We start from the raw sequence: 21,029 nt of genomic DNA on the forward strand, positions 1-21,029 counted from the left end.
CTGTCTCCTTGACTTCTCCAACTCCTCCACAGCCCATTGGCTTTTCAACCAACATTTCCTACAGAACCGCTGACTCCAACAATCCACATCAAAAGGCAAGTATTCAGCCAACATTTACTGAATTTATCTTCTTGATTTCAGCTTTGCATGGATTGGCAATGGTATTTTGTTACTGTTACTTCTATCTCATTGCATACACAATGTTAATTTAAACAACCCTCATTGTCCCTGATATTTTCCAAATGGTTGCGGCTCGCTGCTTGGCCACACTGATGATGGTCGTGCCTCCCTCATCTTTCACAGTGCATGTACATTAAACATTTGCCCCTGCTTGGAAATCACATTTCAACAACATGCCATATCGATGCCTAGAATCCTCATCACTTTGGAACTAAAATACTTCTGCCTTCCAACCAATCATGAATTGAACTGGAACTGGAGCTGCAGCTGGACGAACTTCGGATCATTCAGAGGTCGTTATTGAGAGGAGTTACAATGAGGTAGTTACACCTCAGGTACAAAAATAAGGTAGATGGATTACTGTCAATGGATGGAAAGGGAAGTGGCAGGCAGTGCAGGAATACCCTGTGGCCATTCACCTCAACAAATTTACTATTTTGGACACTTGGGGGGACGACTTACCAGAGATAAGCAATGAGGCACAGGTCTCTGGCACAGAATCTGTCCCTGTCCGTCAGAGGGAAAGGGGGAAAAGGAGCAGAGCATTAGTCATGGGGGCTCCATAGTTAGGGAGACAGATAGGAGGTTCTTGGGGAACAAGGTAGCCTTGTGATTGCTGTGTTGTCTTCCAGATGTCAGGGTTTGTGATGTTTGTGCTTTTGGGATCCATGAGGGAGTGGGGGAGCTGCCCCAAGTCGTGGTCCACATAGGCGCCAATGACATAGGTGGAAAGAGAGATGGGAATTTCAAGTAGAAATTCAGGGTATAGTGTGGAAACTTAGAGCGAAGACAAACAGAGTTATTATCTTTGGTTTCTTGCCCATGCCATTCTAACGAAGCGAGGAATAGGGAGAGAGATGAATTAAACATGCAGCTACAGGGATGGTGGAGGAGGGAGGGTTTCCGATTCCTGGATAATTGGAGCTTTTCCTGGACTCTTTCCTCCACAAGCAGGGTGGTCTGAACCTGAACTAGAGGGATACTGATGTCCTGGTGTGGATGGGTGGGGCGGGGGGGGGGGGAGAAATTTGTTAAGGCGATTTGGGTGGGTTTCAATTAATTCAGCAGAGAGGATAGGAACCTAAATTGTAAATCTAATTGCGAGCAGTGAGGCCCAAAATAATGTTTCAAGGTCGCAAGAGGGCACCGGAAAGCAAGATCTTGGTGTGAGGTATGTCTACTTCAATGTCAGGAGCATCCGGAATAAGATGGGTGAACTTGCAGCATGGGTTGTACCTTAGATTTCGATGTTGTGACTGTTTTAGAGACATGGGTAGTTCAGGGACAAGAATGATTGTTGCAGGTTCTAGGATTTAGATTTTTCAGTAAGAACAAAAGAAGGGTATGCCATTGTTAGTCAAGGACAGTATTACGGTTGCGGAAAGGACGTTTGAGGACTCGTTTATCCATAGACCGAGATTAGAAACAGGAAATGAGAGGTTACCCTATTGGTTTTCTATCGCCCTCTAAAACATTCCAGAGATGTAGAGCAAAGATGATTTTAGATAGGACAAAAACTGACAGAGCAGTTGTTATGGGGGAACATTAACTTTAAAAATATCGATTGGGAATACTACAGTTAAACAACTTTAGATTAGATTACCTACAGTGTGGGCAATTTAGCACGGCCAATTTACCTAACTGCACATCTTTGCGACTGTGGGCAACACGGGGAGAGCTTGCAAACTCTGCACAGATAGTCACCCAAAGCTGAGTGCCGAACCTAGGACCCTAGCATTATAAGGCAGCAGTGCAAACTACTGAGCCACCGTTCTTCCCCCGAGCAAGCCTGTTCTATGGCGTTCAACATCAATACAGATCACTCCTGCTAATTTGGCCTTAGTAGGCAGTCAGCAGAAGTGGCAGACGTAGGAGTCAAAACCAATCCTCCTTTGAGGCTGAAAACTAGTTTCAGAGCCTTAGACCACGCGGCTAAGTACCAGACTTAACGACATCAATGCTGTGAGCAGGATTCAAACATCCGAAGGGAAGCCCAGTAGATTATGAACCTAACGCCTTAACCTCTTGGCCATTACAGTTGAAATTATTCAGCTTTTGTTTAATGTATTCAGGAGAGTTTCCTGACACAGTAGTTAGACAAGCCAACAAGGGGCGACGCCACGTTAGATTTGGTACTGGGTAATGAAATCTGCCAGGTATTAGATTCGGAGGTAGATTAACACTTCGGTGATAGTGACCACAATCGGTTATGTTTACTTTAGCGATGGAAAAGTATAGGTATATACCACAGAGCAAGAGCTATAGCTGGGGGGAAAGGCAATTATGATGCGATTAGTCAAACTTTAGATGCTCAGGATTCGGGGAAGATTTACGAGGATCTTGTCCGGTTTACAGAGAAGGTCTAGAACTTGGAACATAGAACAGTACAGCACAGAACAGGCCCTTCAGCCCACAATGTTGTGCCGACCACTGATCCGCATGCATGTACCCTCAAATTTCTGTGACCATATGCATGTCCAGCAGTTTCTTAAATGTCCCCAATGACCCAATTCCCTCAACTGCTGCTGGCAACACATTCCATGCTCTCACAACTCTCTGTGTAAAGAACCCGCCCCTGACATTCCCTCTATACCTTCCTCCAACCAGCTTAAAACTATGACCCCTCGTGTTAGTCATTTTTGCCTTGGGAAATAGTGTGTGGCTATCGACTCTATCTCTGCCTCTCATTATGTTATATACCTCAATTAGGTCCCGTCTCTTCCTCCTTTTCTCCAATGAAAAAAGTCTGATCTCAGTCAAGCTTTCTTCATGAGATAAGCCCTCCAGACCAGGCAGCCTCCTGGTAAACCTCCTCTGAACCCTCTCCAAATAATCCACATCTTTCCTAAAATCGGGCGACCAGAACTGGACGCAGTATTGCAAGTGCAGTCAAACCAAAGTTTTATAGTGCTGCAACAAGATCTCACGAATCTTAAACTCAATCACCCTGTTAATGAAAGCCAAAACACCATATGCTTTCTTAACAACCCTGTCCACTTGGGTGGCCATTTTAAGCGATCTATGTACCTGCACACCAAGATACCTCTGTTCGTCCAGACTGCCAAGAATCCTATCCTTAATCCTGTACTCAGCTTTCAAGTTCAACCTTCCAAAATGCATCACTTCACATTTATCCAGGTTGAACTCCATCTGCCACCTCTCAGCCCATCTCTGCATCCTGTCAATGTCCCGCTGCAGCCTACAATAGTGTTCTATACTGTCAACGACACCTCCAACCTTTGTTTCATCTGCAAACTTGCTATCCCATCATTCAATTCCCTCATCCAAGTCATTAATAAAAATTACAAACAGGAGAGGTCCAAGGACAGAGCCTTGTGGAATACCACTCGGTAGAATATTTTCCTTCTAGTACTACTCGCTGTTTTCTCTTTGCCAGCCAATTCTGTATCCAGACAGCTAAGTTCCCCTGTATCCCATTCCTCCTGACCTTCTGAAAGAGCCTACCATGGGGAACCTTATCAAACGCCTCGCTGAAATCCATATACACCACATTCACAGCTCGACCCTCATCAACTCTTCTAGTCACATCCTGAAAGAACTCGATAACGTTTGTGAGGCATGACCTGCCTCTCACTAAGCCGTGTAGACTCCATTTAATCAAGCAGTCTCTTCCAGATTGTCATAAATCATATCCCTCAGAATCCTTTCTAACACCTTGCAGACAACAGACGTGAGACTTACTGGGCTGTAATTATTGAGGATTTCCCTATTTCCTTTCTTGAAGAGAGGAATTACATTTTCCTCTCTCCAGTCCTCAGGTACGACTCCAAAGGAGAGCGAGGATGCAAAGATCTCCGCAAATAGCGAAGCAATTGCATTTCTCGTTTCCCAAAGCAGCCGAGGACAAAACTGGTCCGGGCCTGGCGACTTGTCAATTTTAATGTTTGACAAAATTTTCATCACATCAGCTTCTTCTATCTCTATCCATTCCAGCATGCACACCTGCTCTTCAAAGGTTTCATTCACTACAAAGTTCCTTTCCTTCGTAAAAACAGAAGCAAAAAACTCCTGTAGCGCTTCCCCTACCTCCTCAGACTCCACAGACAAATTCCCAATGTTACCCCTGATCGGCTCGACTCTTTCTTTGAACATTCTCTTATTCCTCACATAAGTGTAAAATGTCTTTGTGTTCTGCATAATCCGTTCTGCCAAGCCATTGTCCTGCCCCCTCCTGGCTCTCGTCAGAACATCTTTGAGCTCCTTCTTCGCCTGTCTGTAATCCTATTATGGGGAAAAGCTGAGGGACTTGAGGCTGCATTCGTTAGAGAGAAGGTTAAGAGGTAACTTAAATCAGACATATAAGATAATCAGTGAGTTAGATAGGGTGGAGAGTGAGGGCCTTTTTCCTTCGATGGGAATGGTTATCACGAGGTGCCATAGCTTTAAATTGGGGCGTGATAGATATCAGACAGATGACAGAGGTAGTTTCATTACTCAGAGAGTAGTATGGGCTTGGAGGGCACTGCCTACAACATTAGTAGCCTCGCCAACTTTAAGGGCATTTAATTAATCCTTGGATAGTCATATGGACGAAAATGGAATAGTGTAGGATAAATGGGTTTATTGATGTCACGAGTCAGTGCAACTTCGAGGGCTGTACTGTGCTGTAATTTTCTATGTTCTAAAATATCTTTCCTCTTCCTTCCCCAATACTGCGTTTTTCTTGAATTACAATTTATTTAAATCTGCTGTGTTTTTTTTTTAACAGAGATGATGACGCGTTTTCCTCCTAATAAGTCAATGTTATAACTAACTCAGTGGGTGGCATGGTGGCACAGTGGTTAGCACTGCTGCCTCATAGCGCCTGAGACCCGGGTTCAATTCCCGACTCAGGCGACCGACTGTGTGGAGTTTGCACGTTCTCCCCGTATCTGCGTGGGTTTCCTCCGGGTGCTCCGGTTTCCTCCCACAGTCCAAAGATGTGCGGGTCAGGTGAATTGGCCATGCTAAATTGCCCGCAGTGTTAGGTAAGGGGTAAATGTATGGGTATGGGTGGGTTTCGCTTCGGGCGAAACTTGTTGGGCCAAAGGGCCTGTTTCCACACTGTAAATCTAATCTAATCTAACTGCAGAGAGGTACCTACCTTTCTGGAAGGTAGGGAATATTATACAGGTTTCTCTGGATCCACATCAATATAATTGAATCTTAATTGTCTCCTGAGTAATTAGCAATCAGCAATAAATGCTGATCTATCCAACAATGCCAACATTCCATGAATGATAAACAACGAGTGATCCAACTTTTAGTACTTCACTGTCACGTGGAGTAATCCAGATCTCTGACCATGTTATCCAGCTGTGTTGACTATTCTTAAGAGAAGGACAAAGTGAGGACTGCCAATGCTGGAGATCAGAGCTGAATAATGTGTTGCTGGAAAAGCGCAGCCGGTCAGGCAGCATAAAAGGAGCAGGGGAATCGACGTTTCGGGCTTAAGTCCTTCTTCAGGAAGCTCATTCCTGAAGAAGGGGTGGTGCCCAAAACGTCGATTCTCCTGCTCCTTTGATGCTGCTTGTTATTGAGAGAATCATGGGCTGCATCTGGTGTAAATTCACAGATCTAATTGTTACATGTCTTGGTGGGTACTTTGATGATTGTTATCTTAGATTCCCTTTGCTGTTTCTATGCAGGCTAGGAATTGGCAAGTTGCAGTCTTACGGCTTTATTCACGTTTTCTTAATTCATAGGCTGATCCTTTATTGCTATTGTAGCTCGAGTACAGATTGCTTGCATACTTACACAGAAACTTCACTAACATTCATTCATTTTTCCATTATCCTTCTGACAGTGAATGCCATGGCGATTATAATCATATCCCAAGGAAAGTGTGGCCTTGCTACCTGTACAACACGCTATCTGGTAGCCATGGCAACAGCAGATCTACTGGTCATTCTCAATGAGGTCATACTGAGGCAACTTCGTTTTTATTATTATCTATTGTGTTTCCTGGATATCACTCCTGTGTGCAGTGTTATCAATGTCCTGATCCGTGCGTCCATAGACTGTTCTGTCTGATTCACCGTTGCATTTACCTTTGATCGGTTTGTCAGCTTTTGTTGTCACAAACTGAAAACTAGATATTGCACTGGGAAAAATGCATCTGCAATTCTCTCAATAACCAGTATCCTGCTTTGTTTAAAAAATGTTCCCTGGTATTTTAGATTCGAGCCCGCAAAGATAATCAGGAACATACCATTTAACTGCAGGAATAAGCGAAGCTACTACACTGACGCTAGCTGGATTGGATTCAGGCTCATTTGCTGTGGCTGTAACCCCATTGGTGCCATTCTTTTCCATTGTGTTCCTCAATGTTCTAACAATTGCACGCGTGTTAATTACAAGTCAAGTCCGTGAGAGACTGAGGAATCAGAGCATGGAACAGAAGCAGAGCGACCCAGAGATGAAGTCTCGAATTAAGGCAGTGATTTTACTCTCAGCCATATCTTCAAACTTCATATTTCTCTGGCTGCTATACGTTTTATATATCCTTGATGTCCCAGATATGTACTTAAAAGGTAATGACTATGAAATCTTTGAACAAGTTGGATACATGCTGCACAATGTAAGTTGCTGCACAAACACATTTATTTACGTGGCAGCACTGCCCAAGTTCAGAGCACAGTTCGTAAGTGCGATGAAATATCCAGTTTCAAGAATTATTGAACGAATCACTGTAAAAATCTGACAAAAGCTCAAAATCCAATAGGCAAGGGCCAACAAATGACCGTGGAGAATCAGATGGAGCATTTCTGGAGATGCAAATTGGCCTTGATTTTTATGTCGTCGTTGTCTACGGGAATAGTGGCAGATGACTGGAGGATAGCGAATGTGGTCCCTTGTTCAAGAAGGGGAGTATGGATAGCCCTAGTAACTATAGGCCAGTGAGTCTCACTTCTGTTGTGGGCAAAGTCTGAGAGAGAATTGTAAGGGATAGGATTTATGAACATCTGGATAGGAATAATGTGATCAAGGATAGTCAGCATGGTTTTGTGAAGGGCAGGTCGTGCCTCACAAACCTTACTGAGTTCTTTGAGAAGTTGAACAAGGAAGTGGACGAGGGTAAAGCAGTAGATATTGTGTATATGGATTTTAGCAAGCCGTTCGATAAGGTACCCCATGGCAGACTAATGCAAAATCTACGGAGGTATGGCATTGAGGGTGAATTAAACGTTTGGATTAGGAATTGGCTGGCTGGAAGGAGACAGCGGGAAGTAGTTGATGGTATAGGTTCATCTTGGAGTGCAGTTACTAGCGGTGTTCCACAAAGATCTGTTTTGGGACCATTGCTGTTTGTCATTTTTATAAATGACCTAGAGGAGGGGCTTGAAGGCTGGGTGAGCAAGTTTGCGGATGACACAAAAGTCAGTGGAGTTGTGGACAGCGAAGAAGGATGTGGCAGGTTACAGCGGGATATCGATAAGTTGCAGAGCTGGGAAGAAAGGTGGCAAATGGAGTTCAGTGTAGCTAATTGTGAAGTCATTCACTTTGGTAGGAGTAACAAGAAGATGGATTACTGGGCTAATGGTAGACTACTTGGTAGTGTGGATGAGCAGAGGGATCTTGGTGTCCATGTACACAGATCTCTGAAAGTTGTCACCCAGGTAAATAGTGCTGTGAAGAAGGCACGTGGTGTACTGGGCTTTATTGGTAGAGGAATTGAGTTCCGGAGTCCTGAGGTCATGTTGCAGTTGTATAAGACTCTGGTGCGGCCTCATCTGGAGTATTGTGTGCAGTTTATGTCGCCATACTATAGGAAGGATGTGGAGGCATTGGAACGAGTGCAGAGGAGGTTTACCAGGATGTTGCCTGGCATGGTAGGACGACCGTATGAGGAAAGGCTGAGGCACTTGGGGCTGTTCTCATTGGAGAAAAGAAGGTTTAGGGGAGATTTGTTAGAGGTGGACAAGATGATTAGGGGTTTAGATAGGGTTGACAGTGAGAACCTTTTTCCGCTAATGGAGTCAGCTGTTACTAGGGGACACAGCTTTAAATTAAGGGGTGGTAGGTATAGGACAGATGTTAGGGGTAGATTCTTTACTCAGCGGGTTGTGAATTCATGGAATGCCCTGCCAAGACTTCAGATGCTGGAGATGAGAGTCGAGAGTGTGGTGCTGAAAAAGAACAGCGGATTTGTTTTTCAATTAGTGATGCACTGAACTGAATGTCCAATTTACCAATACGTGTAAAAGTTCTTCTTGTTATTGATTCTCTGGCCCCATTCCCCAATGTAGACATTCTCTCCTCCAATTTTCCAATATATTGGCACTCCCACCAATTTTCTAATGTAATGTCACTGTGGACCGGATTTCTCATTTCTTATTTCCACCAAATCTCCCATTTACACATATCCCTGTACTAATTCTTCCATTTACTGATTCTACCATTTAAGGATGTGCTACATTTCGATAAGCCCTTTCCCAATTTTTCCAATTAGTAGTTTCTTGCAATGATTCTCCAATTTAGTGGAGAGTTGCCAGAATTCTTAAAATTAGGCCTGGACAAGTTGGACTGAAGGGTATATTTCCCAGCCATACATCTAATTAGTGCTCCACTTCCCTGCACTAATTCTCCCAGTTACAATGTTTGCAACATTTCTTCATTTCACTGATTCCAAGTATCACTGTAGTAATTCGTCCATTTACTGATTCTACCATTTATGGGTACGCTACCCTAATTTTCCCATTTACTGTTGCCAATCACCAATTCTCTAATTTGTCTCCACTGTGCACCAGGTCTCCCATTTACTGATGGCCCGCATCAATTCTCCAATTCAGTGTTCATTAGCACCATTTTCCCCAATTACTGTCGTCCTTAACAAGTTCTCCATTCACTTTTGCCTTACACCAATCCTCATATTTACTGATACCCACGCCCAATTTAGGGGTGTCCTACCCTCATTTCCGCATCAAGTATTTCCCTGTCCCAATTCTCCCATTAAGTGCGACACTGTACCAATTATCGCATTTACCGCTGAACTGAAATTCTCCCAGTTGATGCTAACTGCACCAATTTGCCTTTGTCGGATGTCCTGTTCCAAATTTCGATAAGCCCCTGCCCAATGGTTCTCCAATTTCGTGGAGCACTGCCAGAATTCTAAAATTGTGCCATAACCAGGTTGGACAGAAGTGCCTGTTTCCATGTTGTACCTCTTTATGATCGTATGACTCCATTTAAGACTCCGCTGCTCTGCACTATTTCTCCCATTTACCAATTCTGGCCAAATCGTCAAACTGCACCAACTCTCCCATTGAATATTATCCTGCCCAATTTAAAGGCAGCTGCGTGAATTCTCCAATTATTGTTGCCCTTCATCTAGTCATTCCATGAAATTGTTCCCAGAAACACGTCTTCTTCGTCCACATCTCCTGCTGAGTGGTTTTTATTTAGTGGTGCACTGTACTGAAATTCAATTCACCGATGCTTGCAACATTCATTTTTATTGATCCCCTTCCCCATTCCCCAATTTAGACATGTTTTACTCCAATTCTGTCATATATTGGCACTCTCACTAATTTTCCAATTTATTGGTACTGTGCACCGAATCTCCCATTTATTGATTCTCACGAAATCTCCCGTTTACTCAACCCCCAGTATTATTTCTTCCACTTACTGAAGCCCTTGGCCGATTCTCCCATTTCAGGGTGCACTACTGTAATTCTCCCATTTACTGTTGTCATGCACCAATTCTCTAATTTAGCTCGACTGTGCACCAGGTCTCTCATTTATTGATACACCGCACCAATTCTCCAATTCAGTGTTGTTTAGCATTATTTCCCCCAATTACTGATATCCTAAACAAGTTCTCAACTCAGTGTTGCAGTACACCAATCCTCATACTCACTGATGCCCTCATCCAATTTAGTGATACCCTACGCTCAATCTTTCAAAAGGTATATTCCTGTCCCAATTCTCCCATTTAGTGCAACACGACATAACTCAATCATTTGGTGCTGAATCCATTGCCTGATGCCCTGTTGCCGTCAGATTCTCACATAAGCCATTTCGAAATTTTTCCATTTCGTAGTTTCTTGCAATGATTCTCCAATTTAGTGGAGAGCTGCCAGAATTCTTAAATTTAGGCCTGAACCAGTTGGACTGAATGTCTAGTTCTGTGCTGTACATCTCTAAGGCTCTAATTAGTGCTCTGCTTCCCTGCACCAATTCTCCCAATTACCAAACCTGCACTCAGTCGGAAATTTCACCAACTCTGTCTTTTCCCCTTACAGGAGAACCCCCACGAACACCTATTGACAGAATTTATTTGTGCAGCAGAAAAGAGAGGGCCCAGTAACAGTTATTATTATAAATCTTGACAGAATATGTCTGTACCCTTTACAGCATAGACTCCAGTAACAGTTATTATTTTACATCTTGACAGAATCTGTCTGTACCTCTTACAGGAGACGCCCCAGTAACAGCTATTATTATAAATCTTGATGGAACTTTTGCAGGCCAGTCGCCAGTAACAGGTATTATTTGAAATCCGGACAGATTCTGTTTGTACCCCTTACAGGAGAGGTCCACGTAACAATTATTATTTTAAATCATGACAGAATCTTTCTGTACCCCTTAAAATAAATGTCCACATAACAGTTATTATTTTCAATCCTGACAGAATCTGTCTGTTCACCTGACAGGACAGCACCCAGTAACAGGTATTATTTAAATCTTAGCAGAATCTGTCTGTACCCCTTACAGGAGAGGCCCCAGTAAGAACTACCATTTCAATTCTTGACAAAATCTCTCTGTACCCCTGACAGGACAGCACACAGTAAAAGTTATTATCTTAAATGTTGAAAGAATCTGTCTGTGCCCCTAAAAGGAAAGGATGAGGGCGGCATGGTGGCACAGTGGTTAGCACTGCTGCCTCACAGCGCCAGAGACTTGGCTTCAATTCCCGCCTCAGGCGACTGACTGTGTGGAGTTTGCACGTTCTCCCCGTGTCTGCGTGGGTTTCCTCCAGGTGCTTCGGTTTCCTCCCACAGTCCAAAGATGTGTGGGTCAGGTGAATTGGCCATGCTAAATTGCCCGTAGTGTTAGGTAAGGGGTAAATGTAGGGGTATGGGTGGGTTGCGCTTCGGCGGGTCGGTATGGACTTGTTGGGCCGAAGGGCCTGTTTCCACACTGTAAGTCATCTAATCTAATTCATAATCTTAGTGGTTCTCGACTCAGTAACAGTTATTATTGTTAATCCTGACAGAATCTGTCTGTTCCTCTTACAATACAATGCCCAGTAAAAGTTATTATTTTAAATCGAGACAGAATCTCTCTTTACCCTTCACAGGACAGCACCCAGAAACAGATAATATTTTAAATCTTGAAAGAATCTGTCTGTACCCCATACCGGGAAGTCCACAGTAACAGTTATTAATTTAAGTCTTGACAGAATCTGTCTGTGCCCCTAACAGGAGAGGCTCCAGTAACAGTCATTATTGTAAATCTTGACAGAATCTGTCTGCACCACTTACACGACATTCCCCAATTACAATGACTACTTTAAAACTTCACAGAATGTCTCTGTACCCCTGACAGGACAGCACTCTGTAACAGTTATTATTTTAAAATGTTGAAATAATCTCTCTGTACCCCATGCAGGACAGTCGATAGTAACCGTTATTATTGTACTTTTTGACAGAATTCTGTCTGTACCCTTTACAGGACAGTTCACAGTAACAACTATTATTTAAATCTTAAAAGAATCTGTCTGTACCGCACACAGGACAGTCCACAGTTACATTTATCAATTTAAATCTTGACCGAATCTGTCTGTGCCTCTCACAGGATAGGCCCCAGTAACACTTATTATTGTTAATCTTGACTGAATCTATCTGAACTCCTTGCAGGACAGCCCCTTGTCAGAACTATTAGTTTCAGTCTTGATAGAATCTGTCTGTACCCCTTACAAGACAGTGCCTATAACAGTTATTATTTTAAATCTTGACAAAATCTTGAAAGAATCTGTCTCTACCCCTTATATGATAGGCCCGAGTAACAGTTAATATTTTTACCTTGTCAGAATCTGCCTGCGCTCCTTACAGGAGACCCCTGTTATTGGCAGAATCTGTCTGTGCAACTTACAGAAGAGACCCCAGTAACAGGTATTATTTTATATCTTGACAAAATCTGTCTGTACTCTTTACAAGAGAGGTAACATAAATAGTTAGTACTCTAAATCTTGAAATAATCTGTCTCTACCTCTTACATGAGAGGCCTCAGTAACAGTTATTTATTTTTACTTTGTCAGAAACATTCTGTGCGCCTTCCAGGACAGCCGCCAATAATAGTTATTGACAGAATCTGTCTGTGTGCCTTATAGGTGCACCCTCAGAGACAGTTATTGACTGAATATGTTGTTCCCCTTACAGGAGAGCCCCTAATAACAGTTACTGGCAGAATATGTCTGTGCAGCTTACAGTAGAGGCCCCAGTAACAGTTATTATTGTAAATCTTTACTGAATCTGTCTGTACCCCTTTTAGAACAGTGCCCAGTACAGTTATTATTTCAATCTTGAAAGAATCACTCTGTACCCCATACAGGACAGCCCACAGTAACTTGACAGAATCTGTCTGTACCCCTTACAGGACAGAATACAGTAACAAGCATAATTTAAAATCTTGACAGAATCTGTCTGTACCCCTAACAGTATAGTGGCCAGTAACCATTGTTATTTTAAATCTTGACAGAATCTTTCTGTACCTTTTGCAGGACAGCTCCCAGTAAAAGTTACTATTTTAAATCTTGACCGAATCTGTCTGTGTCTCTAACAGGATAGACCACAGTAACAGTTATTATTGTAAATCTTGTTAGAATCTATCTGTACACTTTACAGAAGAAGCATCAGAAACAGATCTTATTTTAAATCTTGACAGAATCTGTCTGTACCCCTTACATGAGAGGCCTCAGTAACATTTATTATTTTTACCTTGTCAGAAACGTTCTATGCCCCTTACAGGAGAACCCCCAATAATAGCGATTGACAGAATCTGTCTGTGTTGAAAATATGTTGCTGGTCAAAGCACAGCAGGTCAGGCAGCATCCAAGGAACAGGAAATTCGACGTTTCGGGCCAGACCTCTTCATCAGGATGGCCCGAAACGTCGAATTTCCTGTTCCTTGGATGCTGCCTGACCTGCTGTGCTTTCACCAGCAACACATTTTCAGCTGTGATCTCCAGCATCTGCAGACCTCACTTTTTACTCGAAGAATCTGTCTGTGTCCCTTACAGGAGCGCCCTTAGTAGCAGTTACTGACAAAATGTGTTTATGCAGCTTACAGGAGAGGCCCCGGAAACAATTATTATTTTAAACCTTGAAAGAATCTGTCTGCACACCATACAGGACAGGCCACAGTAACAGTGATTATTTTAAATCTTGACAGAATCTCTCTGTACTCCTGACTGGACAGTCCACAGTAACAGTTATCATTTTAAACCTTGACAGTATCTGGGTGTATGCCTGACAGGAGTGTCCCCAATAACAGTTACTGACAGAATCTGTCTGTGTCGCTTACTGGAGAGGCCCTAGTAACAGTTATTATTTTAAATCTTGACAGAATCTGTCTGTACTCCTTACAAGACAGCACCCAGTAACAGTTATTATTTTAAATCGTGACATATTCTGCTTGTATTCCTTACTGGAGAGTCCGTATTACGAATTATTATTTTAAACCTAGGTCAAACCTGTCTGTGTTCCTTACAGGACAGCCCCCACTAACAGGTATTTTTTTTAATCTTGACAGAATGTGACTGTTCCCCTTACACTACAGTCCCCAGAAAAAAAAGATTAGTTTAAGTCTTCACAGAATCTCTCTGTACCCCTGACAAGAAAACACCCACTAGCAGTTATTATTTTAAACCTTGACAGAATGTATCTGCACACCATACAGAACAGTCCACAGTAACAGTTATTATTTTAAATCTTGACAGATTCTGTTTTTGCCCCTTACACGACAGTCCCCAGGAACAGTGATCATCTTAAATCTTGACAGAATCTCTCTGTACCCCTGACAGGACAGTCCACACTAACAGTTGCTATTTTAAATCTTGACAGAATCTGTCTGTGCCCCTAAAAGATCAGTCCCCAGTAACAGTTATTATTTTAAATCTTGACAAAATCTGACTGTACTCTTTAAAGGAGGCCCCGCAGTAACAGCTATTGACAGAAATGGTCTGTGCAGATTACACAAGGGATTACAGTAACAGTTATTATTTTCAAGATTGACAGAATCTGTCTGTGCCCCTTACAGGAGAGGTCTCAGTAATCGTTATTATTTTAAATATTGACAGAATCTGGCTGTGTCCATTAACGAGGGACCCCAGTAACAGGTATTGACAAAATGTTTGTGTGCAACTTACAAGAGAGGGTTCAGTAACAGTTATTATGGTCAATCATGACAGAATCTGTCGGTACTCCCTACAGGACAGTCACCAGTGACCGTTTTTATTTTAAATCTTCACAGAATCTGTCAGTGCCCCTTACAGGAGAGGCCCAAGGAACATTTATTAATTTAAATCTTGACAGAAAGTGCCTGCGCTCCTTACAGGAAATACCTCAGTAACAGGAATTATTTTAAATCTTGACAGAATCTGTCTGTACCCCATACAGGACAGTCCTCAGTAAGAGTGATTAGTTTAAATCTTGACCGAATTTCTCTGTACCCCTGACAGGACAACACCAATGTAACAGTTTTTATTTTAAATCTTGAAAAAAATCTGCCTGTATCGCATACAGGAGAGTCGAGAGTAACAGTTATTATTTTAAATCATTAGAGAATCTGTCTGTGCCCCTTACAAGAGAGACCCTAGTAACAGGTATTATTTTAAATCTTATCAGAATCTGACTGTACCCTTAACAGGATAGGCCCCAATAACAGTTATTATTGTAAATCTTGGCAGAATCTGTCTGTACTCCTTGCAGCCAGCACCAGTAACAGGTATTATTTTAAATCTTGAAAGAATACGTATGTACCCCAGACCAGAGAGTCCACATTAACAGTGATTATTTTAAATCTTGTCAGAATCTTTCTTTACCCCTGACGCGATAGCACCCAGTAACAGTTATTATTAACAATCTTGAAAGAATCTGTGTGTACCCCATGCAAGAGAGTCGACGGTAACAGTTATTATTTTTAATTCTTTCAGAATTTGTCTGTGCCCCTCAGAGGATAGGCCCCTGTAACAGTTATTGTTCTAAATCCTGACAGAATCTGTCTGTACTCCTTACAGGACAGTCCACAGTAAGAATTATTGTTTTCAACCTTGACAGAATCTGTTTGTACCCCTTATAGGAGAGACCCCAGTAACAGCTATTATTTTAAAGCTTGACAGAATCGTCTGTTCCCCATGCAGGAGAGCACACAGTAAGTTATTGACAGAATCTGTCTGTACTCATTACAGGACAGCCCCCAGAAACAGGTATTAATTTAAATCTTGACTGAATCTATCCAGAAACCCCTACAGGACAACTCCCAGTAACAGTTATTATTTTAAATCTTGACCGAATCTATCTGTACCCCTGACAGGACAGCGCCCAGTAACAGTTATTATTTTAAATATTTAAAGAATCTGTCTGTACCCCATACAGGACAGTTCACAATAACAGTTATTAGTTTAAATCTTGACAGGATCTGTCTGTGCCCTTCACAGGATCGGCCCCAGTAACAGTTATTATTGTAAATCTTCACAGAATCTGTCTGTAGTCCTTACAGGACAGTCCCCAGTAAGATGTTTTATTTCAATCTTGACAGAATCTTTCTGAAGCCCTTACAGGACCATCCCAGTAACAGATATTATATTAAATCTGGACAAAATCAGTCTGTAGTCCTTACAGGGGATCATTAGTGTTTCAAATAGAGACAGAATCTGTCTGTACCCCTTACAGGAGAGACCCCAGTCACAGTTTTTACTTTAAACCTTGTCAGAATCTGTCTGTGTCCCTTACGGGAGACCCCACAGTAACAGTTACTGACAGAATCTGCCTGCGCACCTCACAGAAGAGACCCCAGTAACAGTTATTGATAGAATCTGTCTGTGCAGGTTACAGGACAAGCCCCAATAACCATTCTAATTTTAAATCTGACAAACTCTGTCTGTACCCTTTACAGGAGAGGCCGCAGAAACATTTATTGTTGTAAATCTTGACAGAATCTGTCTATACTACTTACAGGATAGTCCTCAGTAGAAACTATAATTTTCAATCTTGACAGCATCTGTCTGCCCTCCTTATAGGACAATCCCAAGTCACAGTTATTGACAGAATCTGACAATGCAGCTTACAGAAGAGAGCCCAGTAACAGTTATTACCTTAAATCTTGTCAGAATCTGTCTGTGCCCCTCAGAGGAGAGTTCCCAGTAACAGGTATTATTTGAAATCTTGAGAGAGTCTGTTTGTGCAGATGACAGGAGAGGCCCCAGTAGGAATTATAATTTTTAATCCTGACAGAACTGTCTGTACCCATTACAGGAGAGTCTCCAGCAACAGTTCTTATTTAAGAACTCTTTGCAGGATAGTGCCCAGTAACAGTTATTATTTTAAACCTTGACAGAATCTGTCTGTGTCCCTTACTGGAGCGCCCCCAGGAACAGTTATTGACAAAAGCTGACTGTGCAGTTTACAGAAGATACCTCAGTAACAAGTATGGGCGGCACGGTGGCACAGTGGTTAGCACTGCTACCTCACAGCGCCAGAGACCTGGGTTCAATTCCCGCCTCAGGCGACTGACTCTGTGGAGTTTGCACATTCTCCCCGTGTCTGCGTGGGTGTGCTCCGGTTTCCTCCCACAGTCACAAAGATGTGCAGATCAAGTGAATTGGCCATGCTAAATTGCCCGTAGTGTTAGGTAAGGGGTAAATGTAGGGGTATGGGTGGGTTGCGCTTCGGCGGGTCGGTGTGGACTTGTTGAGCCGAAGGGCCTGTTTCCATACTGTAAGTAATCTAATCTAAGTATTACTTTAAATCTTGAAATAATGTTTTTGTGCCCGTTACAGGTCTGTGGCCAGTGAGATAAAGTATTTTAAATCTTGACAGAATCTGTCCTTACCCCTTACATGAGATGCCCCAGTAACAGGTATTAGATTAGATTAGATTAGATTAGATTGGATTACTTAAGGGTAGAAACAGGCCCTTCAGCCCAACAAGTTCACACCGACCTGCCGAAGCGTAATCCACCCATAACCCTACATTTACCCCTACACCTAACACTACGATAAATTTAACAGTGCCAATAAACTTGACCTGCACGTCTTTGGACTGTGGAAGGAAACAGGAGCACCCAGAGGAAACCCACGCAGGCACGAGGAGAATGTGCAAACTCCACACAGTCAGTCGCCTGATGTGGGAATTGTACCCAGGTTTCTGGCGCAGTGTGGCAGCAGTTCTAACCACAGGACAGCCGCCAGAAACAATTATTATTTTAAATGTTGACAGAAATCTCTCTGTACCCCAGACCGGACAGCACCCGGTAACAGTTATGATTTTAAATCTTGAAAAATTCTGTCTGCACCACTTGTAGGATCGTGCCCAGTAACAGTTATGTTTATAAATCTTGACAGAATCTGTCTGTGCACCTTGCAGGACAGTCTCCAGTAACAGTTATTATTTTAAACCATGACAGGATCTGTCTATATTCCTTGCAGGAGTGCCTCCAGGAATACATATGAACAGAATCTGACAATGCAGCTTACAGAAGAGGTCTTAATATCAGTTATTTTTGTAAATATCGACAGAATCTGTCTGTTCCCCTTACAGGAGAATCCTCAGTAATAGTTACTGACAGAACCTGTCTGTGCAGCTTACAGGAGAGGGTCCACTCGCAGTTATTACTTTAAATCTTGACAGAGTGTGCCTGCACACTATTCAGTACAGTCCTCTGCACCCGTTATTATTTTAAATCTTGCCAAAATCTGCCTGTACCCCAAATAGAAGAGACCACAGTAACAGTTATTATTTTTCGCTTGACAGAATCTGTCTGTTCCCCTTACAGGAGCGCCAACAGTAACAGATATTATTGTAAATCTTGACAGAATCTGTCTGTGCCCCCTACACAACATTCCCCAATAACAATGATTATTTTAAATCTTCACAGGATCTGCCTCTACCCCTGACAAGACAGCAACCAGTAACAGTTATGATTTTAAATCTTGAAAGAATCTGTCTGTACCCAATACAGAACAGTACCCAGTAACTGTTATTACCTTAAACCTTGACAGAATCAGTCAGTGCACCTTGCAGGACAGTCCCCAGTAACAGATAAAATTTTAAACCTTGACAGAATCTTCCTGTGTCCCTTGCAGGAGCGGCCCCGGGACAAGTATTGGCAGAATCTGTCTGAGTAGCTTTCAGGAGAGGTCCCAGTAAGAGGTTTTATTTTAAATCTTGACAAAATCTCTCTGTTCCCCCTTACAGTAGCCCCCACAGTAACACAATCTGACAATGCAGCTCACAGAAGAGGCCCCACTAATCGTAATTATTTTAAATGTCGACAGAATCTGTCTGTTCCCCATGCAAGAGAGGCCCAATAACAGTTATTATTTTAAAAGTTCACATAATGTGCCTGTACACTATGCAGGACAGTCCTCTGTACCAGTTATTATTTTAAATCTTGACAGAATCTGTCTGTAATCTTTGCAGGTGAGGCCGCAGAAACAGTTGTATTTTAAATCTTGACAGAATCCATCTGTGCCACTTAAAGGAGAGCCCACCATAATAGTGATTCAGAGAATCTGTCCGTGCAGCTGACAGAAGAGACCCCAGTAACAGTTATCATTTTAAATTTCAACAGAATCTGTCTGCTCCCCTTACAGGAGAGCCCCCAGTAACAGTTATTGACAGAATCTATCTGTGCAGATTACAGCGAGGCCCCAGTAACAGTTATTATTGTAAATCTTGACACTTAAACTCCCTAAAGTGCACAAATCAGACATCCCACTCAGACCCATAGTATCACTACCAGGGACACCATCACACAAACTGGCTAAAGAACGACAGCAGATAGGGAAACATCTGATCAGCCGATCCAGACATTATACAATAACACAGGAATTCTTGGACATCATCAGAAATATACACATAGACAAGGAAGAATCTATGGTCTCATTCGATGTAACGGCACTGTTCACCTCAATCGACAAACCCTAGCCAGAGAAACAATAGCTAACCTGCTGGACATACAGAACAGACAACAAGACAGGGAACCTATCAACAATGACTGCATTCTCAAACTACTGGGCCTGTGCCTCACAACACACTTCACATTCAACAACCAAATATATGAACAAGTCAACGGCACACGCATGGGCTCACTCATCTCTGGACTCATAGCAGAAGTGGTAATGCCGAAGGTTACAACAAACAGTCTTACTGCAAATTTAACCCAAACTCTGGGTCAGATATGTAGATAATACGTTTGTAATCATTAAAAACACAGAAATAGAGAACACACACCGGATCATCAACGCCACACACACAGGAATCCGATTCACCAGTAGAAAAGGACAACCAACTCCCATTCCTAGACGTGATAGTACAGAGAACACCGAACGGAGAATTCACCAGAAAGGTATCAAGGAAAGCCACACACAGAGACCAAGTCCTAAACTACGAAAGCAACCACTCCGACACACACAAAAGAAGTTGCATCAAGACACTGTTCAAAAGGGCCACAACACACTGCAGTACACCAGAACTGCAAAAAGACGAAGAAGAACACCTACACAATGCATTCACCAAAAACAGATACCCCGCAATTTCATCAACAGATGCTTAATGGAAGGACAATGGAATGAGGAAACGCCACAACCCAAAGGACTAGCCACACTACCATATATCAAAAAAATTTCTGAACTGACAACCAGACTATTGCATCCACTAGGACTCATAACAGAACACAAACCAATTGCCATTCTCATACAACAACTCAGCAGGATGAAGCACCCAATACCTAGCATGAGCAAAACCAATGGAGTGTACGAAATCCCATGCAAGGACTGCACAAAACGCTAGATAGGGCAAACAGGAAGGCAGCTGACGATCCGCATCCATGAACACCAACTAGCCACGAAACGACATGACCAGCTATCCTTAGTAGCCACACACTCAGATGACAAGCAAACATGAGTTCGAATGGGGCAACACTACTACTATGGGACAAGCCAAACAGTGAACAGCCAGGGAATTCCAAGAGGCATGGCACTCATTCACAGATTCAATCAATACGCACATCGACCTGGACCCAATATACCGACCATTGCAACGGACAGCTGGAACTGACAACCGGAAGTGGCAGATACAAATTATTATAAATGCCGGAGGAAACATCACAGAAGTGCTTCACGGGAGTCTCCCAAGCACTGAGGACGTCACCTAGATAGGGGACATCTGCAACAAAATTCCCAAACAACGAGCACTCTTCTTCCCAAACTTTGAATTATTATTGTAAATCTTGACAGAATCTGACAGTACCCCTTACAGGACTTCCCCCCAGTAACAGTTATTATTTTCAATCTTGGCAGAATTTGTCTGTGTCACTTACATGACGATCCCTAGTAACAGGGATTATTATACACCTTCACAGATTCTCTCTGTACTCCTGATTGGACAGCACCCAGTAACAGTTATTATTTTAAATCATGAAAGAATCTCTCTGTACACCGTACAGGATAGTCCACAGTAACAGTTATTGTTTTAAATCTTGACTGAATCTGTCTGTACCTCTTGGAGGAAAGGCCCCTGTAACAGGCATTATTTTATAACTTGACTGAATCTATCTGTGCCACTAACTGGATAGGCCCCACTAATAATTATTATTGTGAATCTTGATAGAACCTCTCTGTACTC

This window comes from Hemiscyllium ocellatum, chromosome 18, assembly GCF_020745735.1.
Source record: "Hemiscyllium ocellatum isolate sHemOce1 chromosome 18, sHemOce1.pat.X.cur, whole genome shotgun sequence".
Taxonomy (NCBI): Eukaryota; Metazoa; Chordata; class Chondrichthyes; order Orectolobiformes; family Hemiscylliidae; genus Hemiscyllium; species Hemiscyllium ocellatum.